The sequence below is a fragment of the Oncorhynchus nerka genome, linkage group LG8 (genome assembly GCF_034236695.1).
Source record: "Oncorhynchus nerka isolate Pitt River linkage group LG8, Oner_Uvic_2.0, whole genome shotgun sequence".
Taxonomy (NCBI): Eukaryota; Metazoa; Chordata; class Actinopteri; order Salmoniformes; family Salmonidae; genus Oncorhynchus; species Oncorhynchus nerka.
The window spans coordinates 45,117,424-45,143,038 of NC_088403.1; the positions used below are offsets into that span (position 1 = coordinate 45,117,424).

Here is a 25,615-nt window from a genome sequence, read left to right on the forward strand (position 1 = left end):
TATTCGTTTTTCTCTTAAAGGCTTATTAAATTAGGTAATTAGTCTTCATACACAAACACATGTTGAAATCATGAATCCATTTTTATCAACTATTTACCTCTAAAAATAACTAAGTGGTTTGTTCTAGATTGTAGAGTGTGAGACACATGTACAACATGTGTGAAGAAACCAACATGGGGAGAGACAGGTTACAGGGGAAATCAGTTAAAAACATAACTATTGTTGTGTTTACTAAGGAAAACATCAGGGGTTTCTTATCACTCGCTTCAGGACTGTATCTACTCCACATTCTTGTGGATCACAATATAGAAACTAATATGGTCACTGGTCACATAGCAACAACATAACACCTCAGTCTACTGGGTCTGCATCTTTGGTCCGACAGACGATTACATAAAACCCAGAATGCATTGTGTGTCAACAGACACGACTCCACATATAGCTGGAATTAGCTTAGCTCATCATGATCAACACAACTTTCAAAAAAGTAACAATATGCTCCCATTACAATCTATGCAAGAATCGGGATGTATGATTTATCCCCGGGACTTGAAAACGTGTTAATAAAATAGTAAATATATTTTAAAAATTACTACACAAAACATTTCCTGATAGTGATTTATTGATTCAAGTAGCAGGTAATCACGTATCCTCTTACTCCCACTCTGGGCCAACCACTGTCGGTTAGGGGCTCGTAAGTAAAGGCCTTTTGGTTTTCAACCAGTGATTGAGTTGTGAGACTCTGCTGGAGAGCTCATCACTCCCCGCAACTGGGAGGGGTCAATAGGTCACATAGCAACAACTTAAACCCTCAGTCTACTGGATCTGCCCTCTTATTCCTTCCTCTCTCAATGTTAGCATATTAGTACAGACATGGACCACATCTCTATGGGTTCATATAAGTATAAGTCAACTTAGAATGTGGTTTACAGAAGACTGCGAGCACTATGGTGCATAGAGATGTTGTTAGAAAGTGTTGCTTTACACAATAAGAAGTGTTTAGGAATGTTCAAGATGTAAAAGCATTGTTTCAACTCAGCAATACAGACCATAAAATGAATATGTCCTTGAATTAAATTAAATTTTAAAGAAATACAATGATGTGGGGATTCATCACTTTCTCTTTGACATATGAGAATTAATACAGTATAGAAAATACCACAGACAACCCATATACAGTACCAGTCAAACGTTTGGACACATCTACTCATTCCAGTTTTTTGTTTGTTTTTTAAAACTATTTTCTACATAGTATAATAGTGAAGACATCTGTACTATGAAAAAACACATATGGAATCATGTAGTAACCAAAAAAGTGTTAAATAAATCAAAATATATTTTATATTTTAGATGCTTCAAAGTAGCCACTCTTTGCCTTGATGACAGCTTTGCACACTCTTGGCATTCTCTCAACAAGCTTAATGAGGAATGCTTTTCCAACAGTCAGGAAGGAGTTCCAACACATGCTGAGCACTTGTCGGCAGCTTTTCCTTCACTCTGCGGTTCAACTCATCAAAACCATCTCAACTGGGTTGAGGTCGGATGATTGTGGAGGCAAGTACATCTGAAGCAGCACTCCATCACTATCCTTCTTGGTCAAATAGCCCTTACACAGCCTGGACGTGTGATTTGGGTTATTGTCCCACTAAGAACAAACCAGATGGGATGGCGTATTGCTGCAGAATGCTGTGGTAGCCGTGCTGGTCAAGTGTGCCTTGAAATCTAAATAAATCACTGACAGCGTCACCAGCAAATCAACCCCACACCATCACACCTCCTCCTCCATGCTTCACGGTGGGGACCACATATGCGGAGATCATCCATTCACCTACTCTGTGTCTCATAAAAGACACGACTGTTGGACCAAAAATCTGAAGTTTGGACTCATCGGACTAAAGGACAGATTTCCACTGGTCTAATGTACATTGCTCGTGTTTCTTGGCCCAAGCAAGTCTCTTCTTCGTATCGGTGTTCTTTAGTGGAGGTTTCTTTGCAGCAATTCGAACATAAAGGCCTGATTCACTCTGATTCTTCTGAACAGTTGATGTTGAGATGTGTTTGTTACTTGAACTCTGTGAAGCATTTATTTGCCGCAGAGGTAACTCTGGGTCTTCCTTTCCTGTGGTGGTCCTCACAAGAAGCAGTTTCATCATAGCGCTTGTTGGCTTTTGCGACTGCACTTAAAGAAACTTTTAAAGTTCTTGAAATTTTCCGGATTGACTGACCTTCATGTCTTAACCTCTCTTGAGTAGGGGGCATTATTTTCAAGTCCGGATGAAAGCGTGCCCAAAGTAAACTGACTGTTACTCAGGCCAGAATCTAGGATATGCATATAACTGGTAGATTTGGATAGAAAACACTGTAAAGTTTCTAAAACTGTTAAAATAATGTCTGTGAGTATAACAGAACTGATATGGCAGGCGAAACCCCGTGGACAAACCATCAACAAAAAAAAAAAGATTCAGCCTACCACTATTTTCAATGGCTGTCACTTTTATTATAATGCGAAGTCCTCCCAGATTGCAGTTCCTAGGGCTTCCACTAGATGTCAACAGTCTTTAGAAAGAGTTTCAGGCTGGTTTTTGGAAAAATTTGCCAGAAATTGTAGTTTTTCTAGGTGGCCCATTTTGGCTGTAGTGTTTCCAAGCGCGTGAATGAGAGTGCTTTCTGTGGTATTTTTTTCTCCGGTAAAGACAATAACGATTCTCCGTCTTAAATGTTATCGTTTATTTACATATTAGGGTACCTAAGGTTTGATTATAAACGTTGTTTGACTTGTTTGGAAAAGTTTATTAGTAAAGTTTGGGATTAATTTTGTATGCGTTTTGATGGAGGGAAACTGGGTGGATTATTGACTGAAGTGCACCAACTAAACTGAGTTTTTATGGATATAAAGAATGACATTATAAAACAAAAGGACCATTTGTGATGTAACTGGGACCTTTTGGAGTGCCAACAGAAGAAGATCATCAAAGGTAAGGCATTTATTATAGCGCTATTTCTGACTTTCGTGTCGCACCTGCCTGGTTGAAACATGTTTTTCATGGTTTTGAATGCGGGGCGCTGTCCTCAGATAATCGCATGGTGTGCTTTTGCCGTAAAGCCTTTTAAAAATCTGACACAGCAGCTGGATTAACAAGAAGTTAAGCTTTCATTTGATGTATTACACTTGTGATTTTATGAAAGTAAAACATTTATAATTCTGTAGTTTGAATTTCACGCTCTGCAATTTCACCGGATGTTGGACGCTACCGTCCCACCTGCCCATAAGAAGTTAAAGTATTTATGAACTGTCGTTTCATTTTGCTTATTTGAGCTGTTCTTGCCATAATATGGACTTGGTCTTTTACCAAATAGGTATATCTTCTGTATACCACCCCTACCTTGCACAACAGATTGGCTCAAACACATTAATTTAAGAAGGAAAGTAATTCTACAAGATAACTTTTAACAATGCTCACCTGTTACTTGAAATGCATTCCAAGTGACTACTTCATGAAGCTGGTTGAGAGAATGCCAAGAGTGTGCAATGCTTTCATGTCAAATATAAAATATATTTAGATTTGTTTAACACATTTTGGGTTACTACATGATTCCATATGTGTTATTTCATAGTTTTGAAGGCTTAACTGTTATTCTACATTGTAGGAAATAGCAAAAGTAAAGAACCCTTGAATGAGTAAGTGTGTCCTAACTTTTGACTGGTGCTGCGTATAAAACATAGCAAAATCAGGTTTTTACCGTAACAAGAGTGGTTGGCCAATAGTTTGATCTGTCTGTCTGGATCGCAACCGTGGATTTAGGCTCTGACCAACCAGGGGAGAGATAGAGACTCATAATCAGTCTTCTAAATGAAACCTATCATAGCCATACCACCAGGAGATAGACAACTTGAAAATGGGATGGATATTTAACAACGCTTGGTGAGTAAGGTCAGTATGAAACCACAAAATCTGTATTATAGTTTAAAGATCATCAGCCATGGTTATGGATATACATAACAATGACATGAAAATAGGATGCAAAAATGGGGATAACAGCCTGCCGTGGACCTTCAGAGTGATGGTCTTACTGCCAATCTGACCGTTGTCCCCTTCACCTGGCATAGTTTAGATCCCCTGAATCTTGTCAGTTCTCTGACTGTTAAACTGTAGTTGTTGGTGTTCATCTTTAGTCTCCCCTCAAACTGGGATCCAGGTGAATATACAACTTCTGAGTTGAATTCTGCAATATCCTTTCACACATTATAAAGGGTAAATATATATATATATATTTTTTATAATTCTGACATCAATCGATGATTGCACACTATATTACAATGATCTTATTACTGTGTAATTATTCATGTTGTACAATGTAGCAAGTGTTGTAATTACTTATTGTTACACTCTAATACTTGTTACAGTGCGACTGTAATACTTGTTACAGTGTGACTGTAATACTTGTTACAGTGTGCCTGTAATACTTGTTACAGTGTGCCTGTAATACTTGTTACAGTGTGCCTGTAATACTAGTTACAGTGTGCCTGTAATACTAGTTACAGTGTGCCTGTAATACTTGTTACAGTGTGCCTGTAATACTTGTTACAGTGTGACTGTAATACTTGTTACAGTGTGCCTGTAATACTTGTTACAGTGTGCCTGTAATACTTGTTACAGTGTGACTGTAATACTAGTTACAGTGTGCCTGTAATACTTGTTACAGTGTGCCTGTAATACTTGTTACAGTGTGCCTGTAATACTTGTTACAGTGTGACTGTAATACTAGTTACAGTGTGCCTGTAATACTAGTTACAGTGTGCCTGTAATACTTGTTACAGTGTGCCTGTAATACTTGTTACAGTGTGCCTGTAATACTTGTTACAGTGTGCCTGTAATACTTGTTACAGTGTGCCTGTAATACTTGTTACAGTGTGCCTACATGAAAAATTACACAATAATAAACTGTAATGCAAAGTCCTATCTATTCAATAATAGATTATAATAGATTGGATTTATATAGCGCATTTCCAGGTTTCATTTATGCTGTTCGTGGCACTTTGCATATTTTCACTTTATATCTTTATGTATCTGTGTGTGGGTCCTTTTTAACTTCATTAAAGTCCACTCCTCCCCCACATTCAGTAGAACAGGATGAGATGACAGGAAAAGAGAAGTGGGGGTGGATCTGATAACCCCTCCTCAGCTCACAAGTACAAATACCAATGTGTTTAATGTGTAATTATTCACCAGAAATGCATCATATAATGCATGGGCAACATGCATGGGCAACATTATAATTGCATATCAGTCTGAAGTAACTCCTGGACCCTCTACATCAGTCCTAGTAGGAGTGGTTGTGGGCCTGGTTGTTGCTGGTGTTCTACTGGCCTTTCTCCTGGTACTGCTGTGTCCATATAAAAAAGCCAAAGGTGAGACTTTTATAAATTCTCATTTCACTTTTTGGTTCATGTTTAGGAGAAAAATGTCTAATTACAAAAGTTTAAAACAGTAATGACTTGATACAGTATAATAGTATGCTATTCTCATTACAGATTCCCGTTGCAACATAATGTTCTCGTGAGTACACCTTTCAACTACGTTCCTTTTCATACAGTAAAATATAATCTGTGTGTTTCATGAGTATCTCTCTCCCTGTAGGCCCCCCCAGCCCCAGAGCACCAACCTGGACCCCCAACAGGACCAAGGATCTACCCAGGGCCAGGCTCCTGATGCTGGGTACAATAATCTGCAGCATGGTCAGTCTATCATCCCAGACCACTGTCACTCTCCTCTCTGTAACTTCACATTCTGACTTTTCACCATTAACTTTATGTAGATGTTACCGTAGTCTATGTCCCTAGGCAAGCTGATGAAAAACCAACCTATTAATCTTTCTCTCTTCTTTGGCCAACAGGTGGCGCTAACATCTATGATACAATCACACCCTCAGACAGTAATGACAATGGTACTGGGAAAGGGGGATAACTAGTCAGTTGTACAACTGAATGCCTTCAAATGAAATATGTCTTCCGCATTTAACCCAACCCCTCTGAATCAGAGAGATGCGGTTGGCTGCCTTAATCGACATCCACGTCTTCAGAGCCTGGGGAACAGTGGGTTAACTGCCTTGCTCAGGGGCAGAATTACAGATTTTTACCTTGTCAACTCAGGGATTCGATCCAGCAAACTTTCGGTTACTGGCCCAGCAACATTTTGGTTACTAAGCACTAGGCTACCTGTATGTTAAGTTTAGCATGAATACAGTATATAGTTGTTGTTGCAGTTGTTCTTCATATGTTTAATATTACTGACATACTAACAGTAAGTAGAGATATTAGTGTATTACCTGTATATTTCAGATGCTGGTGCTGCTACTGCTGGACCAAGTGATGTGATGTACAGATTCAACACAGAAAGTTGGACAAGAAAAAGAAAAGTAACTCAACTGTCACATAAATTCATACAAAATGTAGCAGTGTTTTTTACTCATCACATGTGATAAAAACAAACAAATTCTCTCCCCCTCCTTTTGGACAGCTGATCCAAAAGAAAATCCAGTCTATTCTGAGGTCAAGACAGGGAAGACCACAGGTGAGACCAATTCTACAGGTTGGCAGTCAGTGAAATCTACATGTGTGATTTTGGAGTTTCGAAAAAGATGTAGAATATTCAATAAGCTAATTCCTTAATTTGTTGACTGGAAATGTCCATTTTCAGCAGCAACTGGACCTGTTGATGTGACCTATGCTGAGGTTGACTTTAAACAGAAGGCCAAAGCCAAGAAGAAGAAAGGTAAGACTGGACATCCCTCCTTCCATATTCCCTCTATTATAACCTCACACCTCTGACCCCATATTGACTAGCTGCACAATATTCTGTATATAACTGTTATATTATTCTGATGTTTTATCCTCACTCCTTACAGAAACAGCAACCCCACCTGAGACAGATTCAGTCTATTCTCAAGTGAAGCCAGGTACAGCCCCAGGTAAGACTAATAGCCATAAGCTATTGATACTTTATATGATACTAATATGGAACTAATGCTCTGATATCAAAGTATAATGAGTCTCTTTAGAGAATGTCTCTTTGTTTAATTCTTAAGAGTTTGTTTGACTGCATGTCCTAAACAACTTTGTGTGGTGAAATGTTGCAGGTACTTGAGGGGGCAGGGATGGAGGGATTGAGTAATGGAGGGATGAAAGGATGGAGGGATGGAAGAACACACCATCCGAGGAGGAACCTGGAATATGGCTTTTGTACGCTCAACACACACACAAACACACACAAAATAACACCTTGTACATTAAGGAGTTCTTACCTATTTTATTTACTTATTTTATTGTATTTAAGCATGGTTTAATTGTGTTTTATTGTAGCAGCTTTTTTATTATAAGGTGTAATGCTGATGGATCTTATCTGCAGCCACAGTAATTGTGTCTGCTTTGTATTGTGTATTGAATTGTGATGTTGATTTCTCTGTCATTCAGATGATAGAATAAAATATCTGTACATGAATTTCCAAAAAGTATTATTCACGTTTTCTTCTAATGGCCTGTACTTTTACAATATCTTTGCGTTGTGCTTTATTAATAAACATTTTTTTCCACCAGATGGATTGAGTGCTTTCTTACAGTAAATGGATATTGTCATCATCATCAACTTTTCCATAAAACCTCATTTGATCATACCTCCTTTCAGCCTAGTATAGATCTCAGACTCCACAATGTGTGAGTTAAAGGGCAATCTGCTATTTCTGCATCCATTTTTGGACTTAATTACATTGAATCTTGAAGAATATAACATAAATGCCCCATGAGCAAAGGTCAATTGCTGCACCCCATCAGCTGAAGACCCATTGAGATTTTCAGAATTACTTTTTGGGGAAGAGTGTGCCTGAAAATAATAGTTCCTCTCGGTTTTATTATGTCATATACTCTGCAGGGGTTCTGAGAATCTAGTAACCTATGTATAAATGACTACCTGTTCTCCCATATTGCCTCCTCATCCTACAGACAGGTCATGACGATTAATGACATTAGTGGTGTGTGACTCTTACTGCTATTTCCAGTGTCCCTGCATGGTCTGGAAGGTCACCGTTCCAGTTAGAGGGTTTCTGTGTCTATGTGTTTATGTCTATGTGGTGAGACAGACAGCCGGCAGCCAGGTCATTGTCACTGCTCCTGAGAAACAGAAACAGGAAGTGGCATCACCACAAGATGTTACCTGAAACGTAGAAGGCCTCTATCAGTAACCTTAGACCTACTGCCTTCCGATAAAGTTGGCGGGTGTTTCATGTCCCTCAGCCACACTGACCAATGAGCATGAAGAAGAAATCATGCAAACACTTCTGCAGGCATATGACGCCAAGCGGAAACTGCACAGACACTTATGACATTTTTGCTCTCTCTCGCTCTCTCTAATCCCCCCTCTCACACTCTCTCTCCCCCCTCACTCTTAGTCTTTCTTTCTCTATCTCGCTCTCTCTCTCTTCGCCCGAGCCCTCTATCTACCTACTTTCTCTTTCTCTGCAACAGTGAGTGGTCTGCTCATAAAGTAACAAAGCTACCGGTATCTGTGAAACACCATGACCGTTAACCACACAGCCAGCAGCAGTAGGAAACACATGCTCCAAAACCACCACCATCAGACTGATCAACACAGTGACAGACCCCAAACACACCCACGCTTCATCTTCTAACTCTCAAGCTGAGTGAAGGGTTATTTTCAGAGAGCAACTATAGAATGTGACTTCTTTTTCAGCTAACATATAGGAATTATTTTATAGAACAGCAGCCCTCATCAAAATGAAGTCTCTGCTCTTTCTCTACTCTTTCTTCTCTGTGTGTTTTGGTTAGTCAACTGCTAGCTATCAGTGACAGTGAAAGACAAGGACATACAGCCAGAGGAAACAGTCAAAGCCTTAAAGAGATGTCTGGTGGTCCCTTCTCCTGCTTCTCCAAACAGGGAATACTACTTCTCCTACTCAATAACCTCTAACTATGTTAAGTTTTGTATCTATTTTGTATTTAATTTAACATTTTAAACACAATACAATCACAATACAACCATCAACGAGGATGACACAAACAAGTTTAAATACATCCCCACTGTGGTCCTCTTGAAAACAAAAATATACACAAGCTAACATGTGTCGTGTGTTTGATATAATCAAAGTTGAAGACTGATATTTTATCAAATCAATTCTCCTTAATTATTATTACGTCATTACAGTAATCATGTCAATTTAATTAACTAAAAAGTCGGGGCACCACGGAAAATCTTCCTTTTGGGAAGGAAGGCTAAGGAACGTTGGTCTTTAACGGACCTGGGAAGCGCTTCTCACATAAATACATACTGTATGCCACAAACAATCGCTCAATCGGAAAACTAATGCACTCTATTTACTTGAAGCTGGTGGTGTGATGCTCTGGTTTTCCCTGTCCTTTGTGGTATCTTCCAGGTCAGCTTGTGGTCACGTGGTCTGAGAGGTTCATTTCACTCTGGAGAGTCGTCCACTTCGGTCAGTGTTCTCATACTAGATTTGCATATATGTCCAGCTGCAGTCTGATATATGCTAGTTTAGTATGAGTTCATACCATTTCACGTGTGGCGCAAGCTCTCGTGTTTCTTGGCCTGTAGGGGTGAAATTATAATTAGCCCTTTTTAAACATGAGGACAAGTCAAATTATTTGGAATTTACAGTGGGGCAAAAAAGTATTTAGTCAGCCACCAATTGTGCAAGTTCTCCCACTTAAAAAGATGAGAGAGGCGAGTAATTTTCATCATAGGTACACTTCAACTATGACAGACAAAATGAGGAAAAAAATCCAGAAAATCACATTGTAGGATTTTTTATGAATTTATTTGCAAATTATGGTGGAAAATAAGTATTTGGTCAATAACACAAATGTATCTCAATACTTTTTTATATACCCTTTGTTGGCAATGACAGAGGTCAAACGTTTTCTGTCAGTCTTCACAAGGTTTTCACACACTGTTGCTGGTATTTTTGCCCATTCCTCCATGCAGATCTCCTCTAGAGCAGTGATGTTTTGGGGCTGTTGCTGGGCAACACAGACTTTCAACTAAAACCCCAAACAGCAAGCAATGCAGGTGTAGAAGCACGGTGGCTAGGAAAAACTCCCTAGAAAGGCCAAAACCTAGGAAGAAACCTAGAGAGGAACCAGGCTATGTGGGGTGGCCAGTCCTCTTCTGGCTGTGCCGGGTGGAGATTATAACAGAACATGGCCAAGATGTTCAAATGTTCATAAATGACCAGCATGGTCCAATAATAATAAGGCAGAACAGTTGAAACTGGAGCAGCAGCGCTGCCAGGTGGACTGGGGACAGCAAGGTGTCATCATGTCAGGTAGTCCTGAGGCATGGTCCTAGGGCTCAGGTCCTCCAAGAGAGAGAAAAAAAGAGAGAGAGAGAGAATTAGAGAGAGCACACTTAAATTCACACAGGACACCGAATAGGACAGGAGAAGTACTCCAGATATAACAAACTGACCCTAGCCCCCCGACACATAAACTACTGCAGCATAAATACTGGAGGCTGAGACAGGAGGGGTCAGGAGACACTGTGGCCCCATCCGAGGACACCCCCAGACAGGGCCAAACAGGAAGGATATAACCCCACCCACTTTGCCAAAGCACAGCCCCCACACCACTAGAGGGATATCTTCAACCACCAACTTACCATCCTAAGACAAGGCTGAGTATAGCCCACAAAGATCTCCGCCACGGCACAACCCAAGGGGGGGGCGCCAACCCAGACAGGAAGATCAGCCATGGTCCCTAAATCCTGAAGCTGCATACTGGACCCTATTCCAACTAAACGACTGGAAGAGCTACTTCCCGTGCTTGGCCCTACTATGTTGACGATAATAAGTGGCGCCATATCCATTGGATGTGTACCAAACTCACGAAAAGTGGCAGTGATAAAGCCTCTCTCGAAAAAGCCAAATCTTGATCCGGAAAATTTTAAAAACGATCATATTGACTAGCTGTATAATATTCACCCTGATTCACCCTGATAATATGCACACCCTGATCTGTTTCACCTGTCTTTGTGATTGAATCCACCCCCCTCCAGATGTCACCCATCTTTCCCATTATCACTTGTGTATTTATACCTGTGTTCTCTGTTTGTCTGTTGCCAGTTCGTTTTGTTTCTACAAGACTACCAGCGGTTTTCCCTCTGCTCCTGTCTCTCGATTGTTCCTGTTTCCTTGTTTTCCCAGTGTTGACCATTTTGCCTGCCCTGATCCTGAGCCTGTCTGCCGTCCTGTCCCTTTGCCCCACCTATCTGGTTTACTGACCTCTGCCTACCCTGACCCTGAGCCTGTCTGCCGTCCTGTCCCTTTGCCCCACCTATCTGGTTTACTGACCTCTGCCTACCCTGACCCTGAGCCTGTCTGCCGTCCTGTCCCTTTGCACCACCTATCTGGATTACTGATCCCTGCCTGCTCTTGACCTGTCATTTGCCTGCTCCTGTTGGATTAATAAACTGTTGTTACTTCGACGTTGTCTGCATCTGGGTCTTACCTGAAACGTGATAATTCTGTAAATAACTGGTAATATTATTCTGATATTTTATCTTCCACCTTATAGAAACAGCAACCCCACCTGAGGCAGATTCAGTCTGAAGCCAGGCACATCCCAGGTAAGACTAATAGCCAAATGCTATTGATACTTAATATGATACTAATATGGAATGAATGCTCTGATATGTATGTATGTCTTTTGGTTGATTCTTAAGAGTTTATTTGACTGCATGTCCTAAACAACTTTGTGTGGTGATATGTTGCAGGTCCTTGAGAGGGTAGGGATGGAGGGATTGAGTAATGGAATGATGGAGGGATGAAGGGATAAAAGGATGGAGGGATGGAGGGATGGAAGTATGGAGGGATGGAAAGATGGAGGGATGGGCGGACTGATGGAAAGATTGAGGGATGAATGGATGGAACAATGGAGGGATGGAGGGACACACCATCAGAAGAGGAGCAGAAGGAACACAGGAACATGGATTATGCACATTCAACAAACACAAGCAAACACACACATACACACACACACACAATAACATCTTGTACATTAAGGATTTTTTTCTTATTTTATTAACAAACATATATATTGTATTTAAGCATGGTGTCATGTATTGTCATATTATGTCTTGTTCCTGTTCTTTCTCTTCACTCCGTCTCCCTCTGCTGGTCGTATTAGGTTACCTTCTCTTTCTCTCCTCCCCCCAGCTGTTCCTCATCTTCTCTAACTACCTCGTTCACCCTTTTCCCACCTGTTCCCTTTTTCCCTCTGATTAGGTCTCTATTTCTCTCTCTGTTCCTGCTTCTTTCTTTGTCAGATTCTCGTTTGAGTTTCTCATGCCAGATCCAAACTATCGTCTCGTTTGCTTCACCCTTGTCCCGTCCTGTCGGAATCTGCCTGTTCATCTGATGCTACGTGTGATCAGGTACCTCTGTCCTCTACGACCCGCGCCTACCCAGAGAGACCAGCAGTCTGTCGCCGCTAACCCAGCTATTCTCCTCTGCTGCTAAGAAGGGGACTCTAACCCAGCTATTCTCCTCTGCTGCTAAGAAGGGGACTCTTTTGTAAATATCAGAAGGACTTTTTGTTTCATTTGTCGCCCTCTCTGCGGGTTGTCTATTTTGCCATTATCTACATCTGAAGAGGATCTATGTCTTCCCTGTGTTTTTACATTAAAGGACTCTGTTTTTGTTAAACCGCTTTTGGGTCCTCACTCAAGTGCATAACACATGGGTTAATTGTGTTTCACTGGAACAGTTTTTTTTATTATATGGTGAAATGATGCATCTTATCTGCAGCTACTGCAATTGTATCTGCTTTGCATTGTGTACTGAAATGTTTTGTTGTAAATTTATTAAAACATATTATCTTTGATTTGTTATATCTGTAATTCCGATCATATAATAACGTATTTGTATATGAATTTCCAAAATATTACAAGTATTATTCACGTTTTCTTCTAATGGCCTGTACTTTTCCAATGTCTTTGCGTTGTGCTTTTTTAATAAACTATTTTTTATCCACCAGATGGCATGAGGGCTTTCTTACAGTATATTGATTGTATCATCATCATCAACTTTTCCATACAACCTAATATGGTAAAAACTCCTTTCAGCCTAGTATAGATTTTACGCTCCACAATGTGTGAGCTATTTCTGCATCCATTTTTGGACTTAATTATATCTACCCATTGAATCTTGAAGAATATAACATAAATGCCCCATGAGCAAAGTTCAAATGCCGTACCCCATCAGCTGAAGACCCATTGAGATTTTCAGAATGACTTTTTGGGGAAGAGTGTGCCTGAAAATAACAGTTCTTATCCGTTTTATGATGTCATATACTCTGCTGGAGTTCTGAGAATCTAGTAACCACGTATGAACGGCAACCAGTTCTCCCATATTGCCTCCTCATCCTACAGACAGGTCATGACGATTAATGACATTAGTGGTGTGTGACTCTTACTGCTATTTCCAGTGTCCCTGCATGGTCTGGAAGGTCACTGTTCCAGTTAGAGGGTTTCTGTGTCTATGTGTTAATGTCTATGTGGTGAGACAGACAGCCGGCAGCCAGGTCATTGTCACTAGAAGTGGCATCACGACAAGATGCTATATGAAACGTAGAAACGGGGCCTCTATCAGTAACATGGGACCTACTACCTTCCGAAAAAGTTGACAGGTGTTTCATGTCCCTCAGTCACCCTGACCTATGAGCATGCAGTAGAAGTCAAGCAAACACTTCTGCAGGCATATGAAGCCTAGATGAAACTGCAGAGACAGTGTTTTGACATTTTTGCTCTCTCCCCCCCCCCCCTCTCTCTCTGTCTGTCTTCTCTTTCTCTGTCTCGCTCTCTGTCTCACTCTCTCTCTTCCCCCGAGTCCTCTATCTCCCTCCTTTCTCTTTCTCTGCAACATTGAGTGGTCTGCTCATAAAGTAACAAAGCTACCGGTATCTGTGAAACACCATGACCATTAACCACACAACCAGCAGCAGCTAGGAAACACATGCTCCAAAACCACCACCATCAGACTGATCAACACAGTGACAGACCCCACGCCTCTGAAGCTGAGTGAAAGGGTAGAATGGGAAGCTGAGTGAAGGGGTAGGATGTGACCTCTTTTTCAGCTAAGATAAAGGAATGATTTCATAGAACAGCAGGCCTCATCAAAAGGAAGTTTCTGCTCTTTATTCTCTGTGTGTATTGGTTAGTCAACCGCTAGCTACCAGTGACAGTGATAGATAAGTACATACAGCCAGAGGAAACAGTTAACACCTTAAAGAGATGTCTGGGGGTCCCTTCTCCTGCTTCTCCAAACAGGGAATACTGCTTGTCCTACTCTCTAACCTCCACTATGGTAAGTCATGTCACTGTTTTTATTTATTTCAACATTTTAAACTCAGTAGAACCATCAACGAGGATGACACAAACAAGTTTAAAAACGTATCCCCATTTTGTGGTCCTCTTGAAAATACAATAAAACAAAAATACAGTAAACACAAGATAACATGAAAACAAAATATATCTCATCATTAGAGAGGAACCCGTAAAAGGAATAAAATAGATTACCAAGTAACGTTCATTGAAACAATTATACTTGCACAGTTTTAAAGCATTTTCCACATAAACCCTTTCTTAAGGTTTATCTTAAAACTCCCTAGTGTATTGATAGATTTTATATGGTTTGGTACACCATTCCATTCCTCTGCACCAGTGTTAAGGAAAGAGCTTTTTCCAGCCATGCTCCTATAGAGCAGCGATCTCATATTGGCAACACTGGCTCTGGTGTGATGGCTATGAGAGTCTGTGATGAAATTAAAATAACCAGACCAGTAACTGGGGGAAAGGTCATGTATCACTTTAAAAACCATCAACAGTTTAATCTGCACCACCACCAGATTGTGTGGAAACTGGCACTTTAGTTTGTTTTGGGCCGTTGGAAGTTTGTCTTTCAGATTTGTTGTTATGCCATGAGATACAAGCATAGTGGCACTGTATCAGACATGTTGCCAGGGTCCTCTTGCCAGGATCTTTGTCCTGGAGTGAACATTCCCAATGGCCTTCAGAGCCACAAGTTCGCATGTTATGTGTTGGTCCAGTTCACATCCCAATGAATGTAACAGAGCATTTTTCCTTCACCGCTACACTATTAAACTTGACCAAGAAGTTGGAAGAGTTGTTCACTTTGTGTTTGGAACCAAACAGGATACATTCTGTCTTGCCTAAATGGATAATGTCACATTCTGACCTTTATTTCCTTTGTTTTGTATTTATTTAGTATGGTCAAGGTGTGAGTTGGGTGGGCAGTCTATGTTTGTTTTTCTAGGTTTTGGGTATTTCTATGTTTCGGCCTAGTATGGTTCTCAATCAGAGGCAGGTGTCATTAGTTGTCTCTGATTGAGAATCATACTTAGGTAGCCTGGGTTTCACTGTGTGTTTGTGAGTGATTGTTCCTGTCTCTGTGTTTGCACCGGATAGGACTGTTTAGGTTTTCGCACATTTCTTGTTTTGGTAGTTATTTCATGTCTAGTTCCTTTATTAATGAACATGAATAACCACCACGCTGCATTTTGGTCTGCTTCTCCTTCACCACAGGAAAACCCTTACAGAATCACCCACCACAACAGGACCAAGCGGCGTGGTAACGGGCAACGGCAAAAGCAGCAGCAACAGAGGCAGCAGCAGCAGCAGTGGGAGAGGCTACACTATTTGGAGAGATGGACTTGGGAGGAGATTCTAGACGGGAAAGGACCCAAGGCAGAGCCAGGGGAATATTGCCGCCCCCAAAGCCGAGCTGGAGGCAGCAAAAGCAGAGAGGCGGCATTATGAGGAGCTAGCACGGCAGAGCGGATGGAAGCCCGAGAGTCAGCCCCACTGGGGGGCACACAGGAATTGTGGCGAAGCCAGGTTGGAGACCTGTGCCAACTTCCAGTGCTTACCGGGGGGCGAGAGAGACCGGGCAGGCACCGTGTTATTCTGTGGAGCGCATGGTGTCCCCAGTGCGGGTGCATAGCCCGGTGCGGTACATACCAGCTCCGCGTATCGGCCGGGCTAGAGTGAGCATTGAGCCAAGTGCCATGAAGCCGGCTCTACGCATCTGGTCCCCAGTGCGTCTCCTTGGGCCGGCTTACATGGCACCAGCCTTGCGCACGGTGTCCCCGGTTCGCCTGCATAACCCAGTGCGGGCTATTCCACCTCGCCGCACTGGAGCATTCAACCAGGTAAGGTTGGGCAGGCTCGGTGCTCAAGAGCTCCAGTGCGCCTGCACGGTCTGGTCTATCCGGTACCACCTCCACGCACCAGCCCTCCGGTGGCAGCCCCCCGCACCAGGCTGTCTCGTCTCACCCCTACAGGTGCTCCCGCCTGTCCAGCGCAGCCGGAGTCGCCGGATTCCACACCTTTGGGGGGCGGGGGGGGTGGTACTGTCACGTTCTGACCTTATTTCCTTTGTTTTGTATTTATTTAGTATGGTCAGGGTGTGAGTTGGGTGGGCAGTCTATGTTTGTTCTAGGTTTTGGGTATTTCTATGTTTCGGCCTAGTATGGTTCTCAATCAGAGGCAGGTGTCATTAGTTGTCTCTGATTGAGAATCATACTTAGGTAGCCTGGGTTTCACTGTTTGTGGGTGATTGTTCCTGTCTGTGTTTGCACCAGATAGGACTGTTTAGGTTTTCGCACATTTCTTGTTTTGTTAGTTCATGTCTAGTTCCTTTATTAAACAACATGAATAACCACCACGCTGCATTTTGGTCCGCTTCACCACAGGAAAACCCTTACAGATAACCACTTTCTGACTTTAGTCAATTGGCTGCTTAGGGTCTTTTCAACGGTCTCCTTATTCTAATGTGAAACCAAGAGGGTAGAATCATCCCCAAACAGGATCTATTGCATGAGCTTGCTTGCATGCGGAAGTAAGGAAAACCGTCAGCTTTCTCTAACTTCCTTGTTGGTTTTTACATGGTGTGTTGCCTGTAAGCATGCCTAATCATCAGTGATTGGTTGGATAACTCAAAACAATTGCTGTATTACTGTTAACACCTACATAATACCTTTATTCAGGAACATATGTGTGTTTTCTGCAGTTTTGAATGAGTGTGGTTGGGTCAGCAGCTGTTGCAGTGCTTCTAGAATGCAACAGATCTTATGACCCTGTGCCTAATGGCTGTCATTCACTACATTTTAAGGCGATATGGGACTGTATCAAATTATTGTTTCTATTAAATAATATGATACATTGTCTGACTGGGATAACTGCAGTAAGTCTTAAATTCTTAAATGAACTGTAACTGTTTTTTTCTTAATTCAAGACAGGATTTTTCGTGTAAGGGTTTATAATTCTTTACTTCAGACTGATATGTAATTATAACGTTGCTCATGCAGTATATGATGCATTTCTGGTGAATAATTACACAGTAAACACAGAGGTATTTGTACTTGTGAGCTGAGGAGGGGTTATCAGATCCACCCCCACTTCTCTTTTCCTGTCATCTCATCCTGTTCTACTGAATGTGGGGGAGGAGTGGACTTTAATGAAGTTAAAAAGGACACACACACAGATATATAAAGTGAAAATATACAAAGTTCCACGTACAGCATAAATGAAACCTGGAAATGCGCTGTATATAAATCCAATCCATAATCTAATCTATTATTGATTATGTAGGACTTTGCATTGTAGTGTATTATTGTATTATAGTATTACAGTCACACTGTAACAAGTATTGCAGTGTAACAATGAGTAATTACATCACATGCTACATCGTACTTATATGAATAATTATACAGTAATAAGATCATTGTAATACAGTGCGCAACCATTGACTGATGTCAGAAAAAGAAAGAAAATCACCTTTATAACGTATGTATTTGTGTGTTTCAGATGTGGGTGTTCCTCTGATCAACAAGAGAGTGGGGGACTCCATGGAGCTGCAGGCAGGCTTAGAGGCGGGACATTTCAAATCCTTGTTGTGGAAATATATGGGAAATTATATTACAGAATTCAACACAGAAGTTGTATATTCCCCTGGATCCCAGTTTGAGGGGAGACTAAAGATGAACACCAACAACTACAGTTTAACAGTCAGAGAACTGACACTGCAAGACTCAGGGGATTTTCTACTTACAGGCGAAGGGGACAAAGGTCAGATTGGCAGTAAGACCATCACTCTGAAGGTCCACGGTAGGCTGTTATCATCATTTTTTAAATCCTATTTGAATATAATTCTTATTTATATCCATAAACATGGCTGACGATTTTTAAACTATAACACAGATTTTTTGGTTTTATACTGACCTGACTCACCAAGCGTTATTCAATTTCCATCACATTTTCAAGTCGTCTTTCTCCTGGTGGTATGGCTATGGTAGGGTTAATTTAGAAGACTGATTACGAGTCTGTATCTCTCTCCTGGTTGGTCAGAGCCTATATCCAAGGTGGCGATCCAGACAGACATCAAGCTATTGGCCAACTGCTCCTGTACGGTACGGCTGGTGTGCAACGTGTCCTGCTACCCCAACATTACCTACACCTGGGAGAGAGACAATGAGATCTACGGGGACGCCCAGCAGATTTACTTCTCTCTCTCATCAGCAGAGAGAAACATCAGTGTAAAGTGCAACGCCTCCAACCTAGTCAGTTGGAAAACTGCCTTTGAGATGGCAAAGTGTAGTAATGACACATCCACCCCAGGTACCTAGATATCATAATAATCCCTTCCATACACTTTTCAGTGTGCTTACACGATAATGTTGAACGCAATGTGATTACATTGGATGTACTGTACATGATATAGAGCCATTCAGTCTTTATCATATTGTATCGTCTAATCATGTGTGTTGTACAATATGTGACAGGACTGGTGTGGTAAACCATCTACATTGGAATATCAGTAGGAGGCGCTGTGGTGCTGATCCTCACTGTAGCTGTGGCAGTGTGCTACTGCAGGGGCCAAAGTAACACAGGTATGTACAGCTTAGGGGCCTCAGCTATACTTAAGGTGACATTTCTGTTGGTTCTAGAAGTATTCTTCAGCTGCTATGATTTTGGGGGGGATTTGCTAGAAATGAGAAAAACCCCTAATTAATTCCTGGGTATGTTTGTTGATATCCCGTATAAAATGTTTCTGATTGGTTGATATTTTGTTCTTATTAAACACAGCAGATCTAACTGACAACACAATATATGCTGATATTATGGACAACACAAGAAGTAGAGATGTAAGTATACATTGCCTTATTATGTATCTGAATGTGTTAAAGCTGTATGTACTGTATTGTAATGGGCTGTGTTTTGATTCCAGACAAGATCAAACAGTCATGTAAACCCAATATCCATCCATGAAACTGTCAATGATCTGGTTATCCCAAGACTGAACAAGGTAAGATATAAATGGTCATAATGGTAAAATGTATGTGATTGAATGGAAGACTATGTAGTCTACTTTGAGAAAAGTCACTACCTTTCTTGATGCTGAAACAGTTTCTTCTTGAATATCTGTCACATGTAGCTGCAGACTCTGTATGACAAGATCACATTTGGACACCCAGAAGGCCCCCCTTCTCCCTACCAGGAAGTACTGTGAGCTGAACAGGATGTGGTCATAAGCTGGGCCTTCCATAGATATGGAACCCTCCCCATCTTACAAGTGTATATTCTGTAGATAGGCCTAGATGTTACTGTTTAATTTCATCACAAACTACACTATTTGCTTTCTTTTTCACTATTGTAATCTTCTCCCGTTATTATTTCTCATATCTACAGAATATCATAAGGCCTTATGCCTTTCTTTGAAGGTCTAGTTACAATTAGGAGATTCTGAAATGTCACTACATCTCTGAGCATGAGGACTTCCACTGACCGGCGCCGACAGAGATGGCCGCCTCGCTTCGCGTTCCTAGGAAACTATGCAGTATTTTGTTTTTTTACATTGGTACCCCAGGTAATCTTATGTTTCATTACATACAGTCGGGAGGAACTACTGAATATAAGAGCAACGTCAACTCACCATCATGACGACCTGGAATATGATTTTCCCGAAGGGGATCCTGTGTTCTGCCTTCCCCCCAGGACAATGGATTGGATCACATCCGACGACCCAAACAACGACGTCGTAAAAGAGGCAAAAGAAGAGATCTTCTGGTCAGGCTCCGGAAACGGGCACATCGCGCACCACTCCCTAGCATACTACTCGCCAATGTCCATCTCTTGACAATAAGGTTGATGAAATCCGAGCACGGGTAGCATTCCAGAGAGACATCAGAGACTGTAACGTTCTTTGCTTCACGGGAACATGGCTCACTCGAGAGAGACGCTAATGGAGTCGGTGCAGCCAGCTGGTTTCTTCACGCATCGCGCCGACAGAAAGCATCTTTCTGGTAAGAAGAGGGGCGGGGGGGTATGCCTTATGATTAACGAGACGTGGTGTGATCATAACAACATACAGGAACTCAAGTCCTTCTGTTCACCTGACTTAGAATTCCTCACAATCAAATGTCGACCCCATTATCTACCAAGGGAATTCTCTTCAATTATAATCACAGCCGTATATATTCCCCCCCAAGCAGACACATCGATGGCCCTGAACTAACTTTATTTGACTCTATGCAAACTGGAAACCATAGTTGCATTCATTGTAGCTGGGGATTTTAACAAGGCTAATCTGAAAACAAGACTCCCTAAACTGTATCAGCATATCGATTGTGCTACCAGGGCTGGTAAAACCCTGGATCATTGCTATTCTAACTTCTGCGACGCATACAAGGCCCCCCCGCCCTCCTTTTGGAAAAGCTGACCACGACTCAATTTTGTTGCTTCCAGCCTACAAACAGAAACTAAAACAAGAAACTCCCGTGCTCAGGTCTGTTCAACGCTGGTCCGACCAATCTGATTCCACGCTTCAAGACTGCTTCGATCACGTGGATTGGGATATATTCCGCATTGCGCAAACAACAATATTGATGAATACGCTGATTCAGTGAGCGAGTTCATTAGAAAGTGCATTGATGATGTCGTACCCATAGCAACGATTAAAACATTCCCAAACCAGAAACCTTGGATTGATGGCAGCATTCTCGTGAAACTGAAAGCGCGAACCACTGCTTTTAACCAGGGCAAGGTGACAGGAAACATGACCGAATACAAACAGTGTAGCTATTCCCTCCGCAAGGCAATCAAACAAGCTAAGCGTCAGTATAGAGACAAAGTAGAGTTGCAATTCAACGGCTCAGACACAAGAGGTATGGGGCAGGGTCTACAGTCAATCACGGATTACAAAAAGAAAACCAGCCCCGTCCCGGACCAGGATGTCTTGCTCCCAGACAGACTAAATAACTTTTTTTGCCCGCTTTGAGGACAATACAGTGCCACTGACACGGCCCGCTACCAAAACCTGCGGACTCTCCTTCACTGCAGCCGACGTGAGTAAAACATTTAAGCGTGTTAACCCTCGCAAGCCTGCAGGCCCAGATGGCATCCCCAGCCGCATCCTCAGAGCATGCACAGACCAGCTGGCTGGTGTGTTTACGGACATATTCAATCAATCCTTATCCCAGTCTGTTGTTCCCACATCCTTCAAGAGGGCCACCATTGTCCCTGTTCCCAAGAAAGCTAAGGTAACTGAGCTAAAGGACTACCGCCCCGTAGTACTCACTTCCGTCATCATGAAGTGCTTTGAGAGACTAGTCAAGGACCATATCACCTCCACCCTACCTGACACCCTAGACCCACTCCAATTTTCTTACCGCCCAAATAGATCCACAGACGACGCGATCGCAACCACACTGCACACTGCCCTAACCCATCTGGACAAGAGGAATACCTATGTGAGAATGCTGTTCATCGACTACAGCTCAGCATTTAACACCATAGTACCCTCCAAACTCGTCATCAAGCTCGAGACCGTGGGTCTCGACCCCGCCCTGTGCAACTGGGTACTGGACTTCCTGACGGGCCGCCCCCAGGTGGTGAGGGTAGGTAAACATCTCCACCCCGCTGATCCTCAACACTGAGGCCCCACAAGGGTGCGTTCTGAGCCCTCTCCTGTACTCCCTGTTCACCCACGACTGCGTGGCCATGCACGCCTCCAACTCAATCATCAAGTTTGCGGACGACACTACAGTGGTAGGCTTGATTACCAACAATGACGAGACGGACTACAGGGAGGATGTGAGAGCCCTGGAGTGTGGTGTCAGGAAAAGAACCTCACACTCAACGTCAACAAAACTAAGGAGATGATTGTGGACTTCAGGAAACAGCAGAGGGAGCACCCCCGTATCCACATTGACGGAACAGTAGTGGAGAGGGTAGTAAGTTTTAAGTTCCTCGGTGTACACATCACGGACAAATTGAATTGGTCCACCCACACAGACAGCATCGTGAAGAAGGCGCAGCAGCGTGTCTTCAACCTCAGGAGGCTGAAGAAATTTGTCTTGTCACCAAAAGCACTCACAAACTTTTACAGATGCACAATCGAGAGCATCCTGTCGGGCTGTATCACTGCCTGGTATGGCAACTGCTCCGCCCACAACCGTAAGGCTCTCCAGAGGGTAGTGAGGTCTGCACAACGCATCACCGGGGGCAAACTACCTGCCCTCCAGGACACCTACACCACCCGATGTCACAGGAAGGCCATAAAGATCATCAAGGACAACAACCACCCGAGCCACTGCCTGTTCATCCCGCTATCATCCAGAAGGCGAGGTCAGTACAGGTGCATCAAAGCAGGGACCGAGAGAATGAAAAACTGCTTCTATTTCAAGGCCATCAGACTGTTAAACAGCCACCACTAACATTGAGTGGCTGCTGTCAACACACTGACTCAACTCCAGCCATTTTAATAATGGAAATTTGATGGAAATTGATGTAAAAATATATCACTAGCCACTTTAAACAATTCTACTTAATATAATGTTTACATACCCTACATTACTCATCTCATATGTATAAGTATATACTGTACTCTATATCATTTACTGCATCTTTATGTAATACATGTATCACTAGACACTTTAAACTATGCCACTTTGTTTACATACCCTACATTACTCATCTCATATGTATATACTGTACTCGATACCATCTACTGCATCTTGCCTATGCCGTTCTGTACCATCACTCATTCATATATCTTTATGTACATATTCTTTATTCCTTTACACTTGTTTTGGAATTGTTAGGTTAGAATACTCGTTGGTTATTACTGCATTGTCGGAACTAGAAGCACAAGCATTTCGCTACACTCGCATTAACATCTTCTAACCATGTGTATGTGACCAATAAAATTTGATTTGATTTGATTTAGTAGGCGTGGTGATCAGACAAGCTCCTATGTATCTTTCTTGATGAAAGAAAAGAGTTGTAGATAATAGCGTGACATTGATTAGTGAGGTTGATTTATGCCAGGCCTTTCTAATCGACCTGGCCGGGGTATCCTGGAAGGATATTGATCTCATCCCGTCAGTAGAGGATGCCTGGATATTTTTTTTAAATGCCTTCCTAACCATCTTAAATAAACATGCCCCATTCAAGAAATTTAGAACCAGGAACAGATATAGCCCTTGGTTCTCCCCAGACCTGACTGCCCTTAACCAACACAAAAACATCCTATGGCGTTCTGCATTAGCATCGGATAGCCCCCGTGATATGCAGCTGTTCAGGGAAGCTAGAAACCATTATACACAGGCAGTTAAAAAAGGCAAGGCTAGCTTTTTCAAGCAGAAATTTGCTTCCTGCAACACTAACTCAAAAATGTTCTGGGACACTGTAAAGTCCATGGAGAATAAGAACACCTCCTCCCAGCTGCCCACTGCACTGAAGATAGGAAACACTGTCACCACTGATAAATCCACCATAATTGAGAATTTCAATAAGCATTTTTCTACGGCTGGCCATGCTTTCCACCTGGCTACTCCTACCCCGGTCAACAGCACTGCACCCCCCACAGCAACTCGCCCAAGCCTTCCCCATTTCTCCTTCTCCCAAATCCGTTCAGCTGATGTTCTGAAAGAGCTGCAAAATCTGGACCCCTACAAATCAGCCGGGCTAGACAATTTGGACCCTTTCTTTCTAAAATTATCTGCCGAAATTGTTGCCACCCCTATTACTAGCCTGTTCAACCTCTCTTTTGTGTCGTCTGAGATTCCCAAAGATTGGAAAGCAGCTGCGGTCATCCCCCTCTTCAAAGGGGGGGACACTCTTGACCCAAACTGCTACAGACCTATATCTATCCTACCATGCCTTTCTAAGGTCTTCGAAAGCCATGTCAACAAATAGATTACCGACCATTTCGAATCTCACCATACCTTCTCTGCTATGCAATCTGGTTTCAGAGCTGGTCATGGGTGCACCTCAGCCACGCTCAAGGTCCTAAACGATATCTTAACCGCCATCGATAAGAAACATTACTGTGCAGCCGTATTCATTGATCTGGCCAAGGCTTTCGACTCTGTTAATCACCACATCCTCATCGGCAGACTCGACAGCCTTGGTTTCTCAAATGATTGCCTCGCCTGGTTCACCAACTACTTCTCTGATAGAGTTCAGTGTGTCAAATCGGAGGGTCTGCTGTCCGGACCTTTGGCAGTCTCTATGGGGGTGCCAGAGGGTTCAATTCTTGGACCGACTCTCTTCTCTGTATACATCAATGAGGTCGCTCTTGCTGCTGGTGAGTCTCTGATCCACCTCTATGCAGACGACACCATTCTGTATACTTCTGGCCCTTCTTTGGACACTGTGTTAACAAACCTCCAGGCAAGCTTCAATGCCATACAACTCTCCTTCCGTGGCCTCCAATTGCTCTTAAATACAAGTAAAACTAAATGCATGCTCTTCAACCGATCGCTACCTGCACCTACCCGCCTGTCCAACATCACTACTCTGGACAGCTCTGACTTAGAGTACGTGGCAAAACTACAAATACTTAGGTGTCTGGTTAGACTGTAAACTCTCCTTCCAGACCCATATCAAATATCTCCAATCCAAGGTTACATCTAGAATTGGCTTCCTATTTCGCAACAAAGCATCCTTCACTCATGCTGCCAAACATACCCTTGTAAAACTGACCATCCTACCAATCCTCGACTTTGGCGATGTCATTTACAAAATAGCCTCCAATACCCTACTCAACAAATTGGATGCAGTCTATCACAGTGCAATCCGTTTTGTCACCAAAGCCCCATATACTACCCACCATTGCGACCTGTACGCTCTCGTTGGCTGGCCCTCGCTTCATACTCGTCGCCAAACCCACTGGCTCCATGTCATCTACAAGACCCTGCTAGGTAAAGTCCCCCCTTATCTCAGCTCGCTGGTCACCATAGCATCTCCCACCTGTAGCACACGCTCCAGCAGGTATATCTCTCTACTCACCCCCAAAACCAATTCTTTCTTTGGCCGCCTCTCCTTCCAGTTCTCTGCTGCCAATGACTGGAACGAACTACAAAAATCTCTGAAACTGGAAACACCTATCTCCCTCACTAGCTTTAAGCACCAACTGTCAGAGCAGCTCACAGATTACTGCACCTGTACATAGCCCACCTATAATTTAGCCCAAACAACTACCCCTTTCCCTACCGTATTTAATGTATTTA

General features: G+C 42.5%; 1 long non-coding RNA gene and 1 pseudogene across 1 annotated transcript; both read left to right on the plus strand.

Annotated features, from left to right (window-relative positions):
• Nucleotides 1-6,080: 6,080 nt before the first annotated feature.
• LOC115133398 (uncharacterized) lies at nt 6,081-7,578 on the plus strand. Its single transcript, XR_003864200.2, has 5 exons — nt 6,081-6,417; nt 6,519-6,572; nt 6,699-6,773; nt 6,907-6,969; nt 7,138-7,578. It is a non-coding gene; the product is annotated as an uncharacterized LOC115133398 (long non-coding RNA).
• A 6,395-nt stretch (nt 7,579-13,973) lies between these two features.
• On the plus strand, nt 13,974-23,323 carry LOC135572929 (natural killer cell receptor 2B4-like; annotated as a pseudogene).
• The last annotated feature ends 2,292 nt before the right edge of the window (nt 23,324-25,615 follow it).